The sequence below is a fragment of the Amblyomma maculatum genome, chromosome 1 (genome assembly GCF_055883805.1).
Source record: "Amblyomma maculatum isolate TAMU_Amacu chromosome 1, ASM5588380v1, whole genome shotgun sequence".
In the NCBI taxonomy this organism is placed as follows: domain Eukaryota; kingdom Metazoa; phylum Arthropoda; class Arachnida; order Ixodida; family Ixodidae; genus Amblyomma; species Amblyomma maculatum.
Genome location: NC_139344.1, coordinates 259,190,046 through 259,198,266, shown reverse-complemented (window position 1 = coordinate 259,198,266; position 8,221 = coordinate 259,190,046). Strand labels below are relative to the sequence as shown.

General features: G+C 42.8%; 1 pseudogene; it reads right to left on the bottom strand.

Moving 5' to 3' along the window:
- Positions 1–1,030: 1,030 nt before the first annotated feature.
- LOC146206334 (hexosaminidase D pseudogene) lies at positions 1,031–7,180 on the bottom strand (annotated as a pseudogene).
- Positions 7,181–8,221: the final 1,041 nt, after the last annotated feature.

The following is an 8,221-nucleotide window of genomic DNA, read 5'->3' as shown; positions in this document are numbered from 1 at the left end:
AGGCTTTTTGCACAGTTCTAGGCAACTAAAATGACTACAGCAAAATTTTTTTTACTGAAAGTGTACAAATCCATACTAAAGCTGACTTAAAAAATAGTGCACCATAGTCCTGATTTCAAGATCATCCAGGCAATAAAATCTTTGGGCCTAACAGGCTATTGCTATTACTGGGTGTAGATAAAACATCTCCGTAAAAAAGGTCCCCGGAAGATACGGCCCCGGAAAAAACGCCCCCGGAAAAAGCAGCCCCTGAAGAAGCGGCAGCTAGGAAAAAAACATCCCCAAGGCAAACACTAGCCCTAAATATGATTTCTTCTGGAGCTCACATGAAAGAAAAAAAAAAGAAAAACATACACATTTTATGCTATTCTTTCTTGGCTTTAAGTTAAGTGTAATCATTTGGAACCTGCGACCTTTCAGCGCCCGAGATGTTTACAAGAACTTTGTAAAAGACTGAAGAGCCATCTGGCTCTTTATACATTGCGTGGTTCCAAGCTCCGCAGCTCGTTAAGCAACCATAAGACAGATCTAGTCAGCTTGGTAATACCACCCACTGAGAAATGTACAAGCGAATCGGCATTTGGTAGTCTCGGGGAACCGCCCAAAGCAGAAGACGTCACTAGAATTACCTCCCAGACTTTCTGGTGATGAGGTTCAACCGTTCTTTTGATGACAGTGTAGAATGGTGATAAGGGTGATGATGATGATGTTGTAAGCCAGGACGAGGCTTAACCGGTCTTGCACCATGGCCACCCTATTTAAAGCATCACTCCAAGCTTCTGGTCCGGTGAGGCCGGTGTTAGCTCGCCTTTTCCCCGCAAACCAGGCCAAGACGAGGCACTGTCACTGTATCATCGCTGCAATCATGATTTTTTTGTTATGAATGCCCGCATCAGTTCGATGTTCGCGGTCAATTTCAAGTCAACAGGTGAAACCGCTGTAATAAAGTTAACACATCATCCATTCATCACTGCAGCTCGCCATGGGGAAATGCAGTCTACGTTTAGTGCAAGACTTCAGTCCTCGTTTGGGGACATTTTTTCCTGCTTAGCAAATAGGGACTTTTTTTTTTTCGGGGACATGTTTTCCGGGGCCATTTATTCCAGGGACTTTTTTACCAGGGACGTTTTTATCGGATCCCACTATTACTACCAGTTGGCTGCAATTGAAAATTTAAATTCCAAATGAACAATCAAATTCATTTTGCCATTTTGGCCCATGAAGTTGTAGAATTTTCCAATCTGGCTGCTGACTATTAACTATAGGCCCAGCTGGATTGCCAGGTTCCAACTTGGCCCCACACTTACACCAGCCATCGTGACTTAGTGGTTAGGGCACTTGGCTAGAAGCGCAGAAACCTGGCTGTGGCAGCCACGTTTTGATGTGAAACAAGGAAACTCATGTGCCGTGAAAAGTCAGTGCACATTAAAAATCCCCAGGTAGTCTGAATTATTTCACCCCTCCACTATGGCACCGCTTTCTCTCTATTTTTTACCCCACCTTCCTTTCTTCCTTCCCGGTGTAGTTGAAGTGTCAATGAGGTGTGAAACAGTTATCGTGCCTTCCTTTTCCCCAAAACGAATCTCCCGTTTTTTTTTTCCCACTTTCACTGCACGAGTCACTCAGATTTCCAAGTGCACTGTATCACATAAACCCATTAAAGCACAGGAAAGCATATTCACCTGGCTAGGAACTGGAAGTTTTCAGTAATGATTGAGCTCAGTCTCGCTTTAGTGGACGCACAGCTTGGCATTTTTATGTCAGGGTGCAACCTGTTCAGTTAATTATGATAACAATCAAGAGTCTTGGCTTATTAAATAGGTGAACAGTTCCCAGGCCCTTACAAATGCATATGAAAAAAGTGATATTAGTGAAAAAAACCAAATCCAGAAATCACAACTGGAATTGATTAGATCATAGACAATTCCATTTAGCTTCAAACAAGTCCAGCATTTTTTGACAGGAAGGGCGGGGGGGTGGACACCATTTAATTCAGAAGCAGTCGTTGGATATTACAAGATACTGTCAGGCACACATTGACGGAAATGGTTTAATCTTCTGATGCATGGCAAAATTTGCTTCTGAAGTTTGTTCTGCACTGATGAGTAACTAAGACCACCATAAAAATTAGTGGAGTGCATTTTTAAATAACCGTGGAGAAACTATGGACTATTGTAAGATGTTTGTATGAAAACATTAATAGAACTAACTGGCCTAAGCTTCCATTTCATAGAAAAATTTTGCTTTGAAGTTTGTCTTGCACTCTCGATGAGTAATGAAGATTACCACAAAGAACCAATGGGATGCACTCTCGAAAATAAATAGAAAAAAACAAATCCGCTTAAGGGGGAACTTCATATACATTGTCAGTTATGGTGTTATCAAATTATGTTCTCAAAACCTCTTTCCTAAAATTTCCCCAAAATTTCTGGCAATTTTTTGCTTGGAAGGGACTTGTAGTTATTTTCCACAAAAGATGAATTCACAGTATGCAGAACTCATAAACTTACATCAATCACAGCTTTGCCCTTTTTACATGCTGTTCATTAGAGATTAATGTAGGGTGAGACTTTAGCAGGAGTAATACTAAAATACTCAGTATCAGTGGTACAATCCAAGCAACATTAATAAATCTAGGGACAAATCAATATACAGAAGTTGTAGCTAGAAAAAAAGTCTGAAATTTGCAAAAGAGTTCTGAATTTCTTTATTTTACTAACACATTTGCCTCTTTTTCTTAGAAACAACCCATAACACAGCACTGAAATCAGCTCTGCAGAAAAAATTCATTTTGCTGAAGTGAAACTAGAATTGCAAGCCTGCAGCAATAACTATACTTCGTAAAGTTATATTTGCCAGTGTAACTGGTAATTCGAATTCACAACCTTTTTTTTTTTGAGGGGGGGGGCTAAGCGGGTGGGACACAATGACAAGCCTTCCATGAGCTATCATTCAAACGACTTCATGCAAGCATGAACTTGACCTCTGGACAAAACCTTTTTCACAGTTTTTCAGGAAAATGCTGCAACAACACACAGTGCAGTTGCTTACAACAAATGACTGCAAGTATGAAAGAACTATACAAAATAAGGGAAAGAAACCTGCATACAAAATGCCATAACACAAAAGAATAGTGGATCAACTTTACTAAACATAAGACGTATCAAACAATATGCTCAACTGTTCACATTTAAAAACTACTTTTCATTCCAACACACAACACACAAGAAACATGTCATCACCATAGGCATGAGCAGGGTTCTGTATTAGGGGAAGCCAAGTTTCAACGTAGCCCCTCCCCCTTTCCACTTCCAAGGCTCCTACAGCCAAAACATAGCGCAAAGATGAGGAATGGTTATAAAATTTATTTTGATGTTATGGAATAGTAACACATACAAAATATTCTGCGCTTAAGAAACACAACAAGTTTCATCATGGATGCAGAATTAAAAATTACTCGACGGCTCGCTTCTCACAACGGTTCCTTAATTCAGTCCCTGGCTTTCTAGAGAAAAAGGTGACTTGGAACGCAACAGGATGAATCCTCGGCTGCTAGTATAGTAAAAACTTCTACATGGTCATAACCCTGCACTTTTAAAAATGACGGCCCAGGTTCGACATGTGAGCGAACTTGGCACACCCCCTAGAGAATTAGAAGGAGGGGGGCATCCCCCCTCGCCCCCCCATCTGCACAAGCCTATAGTCATCACATTGCTGGCAACACGATTACCAGCATCTTTCATCCTTGCACTAAGTTGCATTTGTCAACTGCTTAATATTTTTTTCGCTTATCAGGCACCTGTTTTTGCCACCATGTAAATTTTAACTTCTGCCTGTTGCCATGATACACTTTTGCACCGGATGTACAAGTTATCCACACCCACCAGCTAGGGTCTCAAAAACGAAACTACAGTATTTGAAAATAAATAAATGCAATAGGTTTATACAATTTCGTGAGCATGTATTAATACAGTTTGGTGTGATTTGTACACTCAGGCCACGAGAGACGTTGTTGCGGAGGACTCCAGAACCACCCGAGGCTCATTAACGTGAACTGACATCACACAGTACACAGGTTCCTTGCTTTTCGCCTCCTTTGAAAAGTGGCCGCCACAGCTGAGATTCAATCTCGCATCCTTGAGTTCAGCAGTCGAGCACCCTAACCATTGAACCACTGTGGCAGAGCACAATACAAATACTAATACAGCATATATGATATCATACAGCAGCACTTATAACTGCATTCGATATAGCAGCTTAGTATACAGCACATAGAGAATGCAGGCCCATTCATCACCATTAACAAAAAGCAATGATGTGCTAAACATGACAATTGAAGAGAATACTGCTTTAATACTTACCCAATAATAAAAGATTATTAAAACAACATCCCAAAAGTGAGCACAAAACACACATTACGCAGTCAGGCTATCAGACCTGTTGGTATTGATGGCACATGCTGAGCAAGGTACAGCCATTTACAAATAATTTATTACTGCGCCCATATTCCGTGCAGTATGCACAGTACTATGGGACTTTAGGATGCTGTACATTCTTAACGTTTGTCAGGAGCTGCACCGACGAACATGTTCATTACCAAACCACTTCACATATAAAGAGCAACTGAAGTAGAGTTAAAAGAGCCATAGTGAGGAAAACTGGATGAATTAAAAGCTCAATATCTTGCATCACATGAAATGACAACTTTAATTTTTCTTGACACATACCTCTAGATGAAGCAACCCATACTTCTGTTTTACTGCATACAAGTTCAAGTGAGCTCACGCAGCAGACATCTACTTCCTGCAGGGTGTGTGTTGCTCTGGATAAAATTAATGGGGCTGTTTTTACTCACTTCAACAAATTTTGCTCAGTGGCTTTAAAGTAATAAGAACCTGTAGTGGAACTAAATGCATCCTCAAAAAGACAGTATACCATTATGCATATTGTGCAACTACTAGCTCCAAACCATTAAAAGACAACTTACACCTTGTGGGTGAAGGCCCATGCAAGTCAACTGCACCTTGCAGGCTTAAAAGCGCATCTGGAAGGCTGCTGCTATAAGATTTTTTATGGAACACATCATCAACAGTACACACTGCTGTGTACAGGCTTTTCACACACAGTGAAATATCCAGAGTGACGGCACCAAGGGTAGGCAAGGAGGGAGGTCTCCAGCTCAAAATATGCCAGGCCTACTGGAATATTTATGATAGTGCAGCCTGTGTTCAGTACCCTCAGAGAGGGTACTGAACATTGAGTGGCATTTTTATTAAAAATGCCACTCAAGCATACTGAACATTTTACCTCCCCCTGCTTCTCAGTACCACCCCACAGCGGAAGTCATGGTGCCGTTCCTGTACCCAGCTCATTAACCACATTAAGTAACCGCACCCATGGTGCAATGCATCGCCCTTTAAAGGTATTGCAGTCAGTCTGTGTTTCCCACTGATAATGAATGCTACCCATTCAATCAATAGCTCATCGTACGATTCTTTTCCCTGTCTGGCTCATGTAGCCCTTTCCAGCGGTCTTCTTGGCCAATTACTGTAATTCAGCAGGCGCTGGACCTGCTTCTCAAGAAGAGTGAGCTCAGCATGCAGTGGATCAAGGAAAGTTCCTATCCATTCTATCACGGTGTGCATGTCATACAATTGAGTCAATGCATCACCTAGGTACTTATGTAGGTGATTTGACGTGCTCAAAAGCTCAGTAAGGTTCTTAGTAGCCTCAACAATATGATCAGGACTAACGAAAGATAGACGGACCTGATAACTATCTAGCCAGCCAACATAATGACTGTTTTTTTCCATAACTTTCTTTTGATTGTATAAGGCTATCAGTTGCTGAACCCCTGTGAGTACTTTTGCACCCGGATACTGACAGAAGAGCAAGTGGCTCCCTGCATCATCAATCAATGGCAACTGCCTATTGCACTGTAAAAGTTCCTTAATCTGGGAGAGCTGTGGCTCATCCAAGCATCCATGCTGCAGATAGACCAAGTTGGCTGCCAATGATGGCAGACTTGCGGGCAGCAGCTCGCAGAGCGTAGCGAAGTGGTCGTAGCGCTGCCACCCAGTCAGGGTGATACCACGTATATTAAGCAGCTCCCTGTGGTTATTCAGAGTTTCCAACCATGAATGGTGGTTTCTTAAATGATACTTGGTATCTGGCAGCAGCTGTTTTGGGCCTGTAGCCCCTTTGAAGGCACTAGCTATCCACAGCCCTTGGAAGCGGGCATACTTGAGCCAGTGCTGATCCTCCAGATGCTTGCTGATATTTGGAGAATACTGCCAGACCATGAGGTCTACAGGGTGAGTGGCACCCCACCGCTGCACATCATCAGCCTCCATTCCACGTAACATATCATCCCACATGATGGGCCTAACCCCGTATTGAGCAATATGGGCTGCAACCTTCTCTACATGCTCCAAGAAAAGCTTATCTTTGGTGATGTTCACCATACTCATACGCCTTTCACAACGAGCACACTGTCCCAATGAATAAACCTCATCACAGCCAATGTGCACATACTGAGCATTTGGGTGCAAGTGGAGCACTTGGTCTAGCATAGCTTTGACCAGGGCAAGGGAGGCATTCAATGTGGGACACAGTGCCTGCGGGCTATGGTTTAACTCTCGAAGGTCTGCAAATTCAGGTAACTTTAACACAAACTCGAGGTGACCAAATGTCTGTACCAGGGGAATCACCTGCAACTGGTTGGCACGAGCAGAGGCCAAAATATGGGAGATTTCCACTTCCTTGTAGGCATTACTTGCTGCCAGGGGGCTAAGCACACCAGTATAAGGAAACATATCCTCATACTCCATCAGAAGTCCTGTGGCTCCAAGTTTACGCAGCAGTGGAAACACAGCATCATAGTACTCAAGTTTTGGAGGTGCACCTTTCAGGTCAAAATGAACAATGCGCTCATCAAACTGGATGGGTGGCACTCTTAAGCTCTCTTGAAAGCTGGCATGAGGTACAGATGCTGTGGATGGTGGATCAGTAAACACATCAGCCACCCACTGTACTGCTTCAACAGGTGTCCTGTCAACAGTCCTGGTGCTTTGCCAGTAAAGTATAACAAATGCTATCACAATGACAGCAGCAATTAGCTTCAAAAGACGTATCTTCATTGGAGCCATGGCAGAAGGCGACATTCCAGTTCACAAAGCATTCATACAGTACCCTGCAAGAAGAAAACAAACATTGTGCAATTAAATTTGCTAAAACTGAATAAAAATGGGACGAAAGATATAAAAAAAAAAAACGGACAGGAGATTTAGCGCTGTTAGGCCCAATGAAAATTAGGCGTGATAGCATTTCAGTTTTCACTTTGGTTTTGGGTTGCCCATACTTATTAGCATACAGCTGTAATTTACCACATTATGTGAAAAACCACCAAACACAGACATGAAATCTCACTTTAACCAATCAGTACAAACCTGCCTGCATGGCCAAGGAGTAGCATGTCTGACTCGGGGTTCAAGAGTTTCAGTGAGTTCGATTTCCATCTCAAATGTGCTGCCTAAGTTGGAAAGCCCTACTAATTTTGCCATGGCATGCAGTGCCATGACATCACACAAACCGCCAACCAAACAGAGCCCAGCCATGCTACCTGCCACCTGCCAGTGGCCATGGTAGTAACAGTGGCGGTGAAGAAAACTTGGGGTCATGAAATTAGGGTCCCGACCCCCAAATTCCACGCCTGGGAGTAGCCAGTTTAACGCCAATTCCACACCTAAGGGTAGCCAGTCTGACCAGGGACAAGAATCCCGTTTCACATCTCAAAAGTGCTGCCCAAGTTGGCAGCTGCTATCAGAGGCTTCAGACCGACGCAGACAGACACTGGCAAAATCAGCTACAAAACAAGCACAATGCGGTATGGGCATTGGGGAACGAAGAAGAAGAGGAAAACCCTTATGTCGATGCAACAGTTTGAGGTTACACAAACTGAGTGAACAACAAGATAACATTACTTCAAACAGCCATAGACAGTTCACTAGCTTTCGGAAGTTAGGACCCTGAAGGTGCCTGTTTCCAACAAAATGCTCCCAAAACAATAGGTAACAAGCTGGATTTGGACACAAACAACCTGATACCTAAGTTGCTACATATGCAGTAAGATTTGGCCTGCCGAGAGGTAGCCACCTTCTAATATTGACATTTTCTAATAGCTTCTAATAACTGACAAGATCAGCACACACAAGTTGAGCGG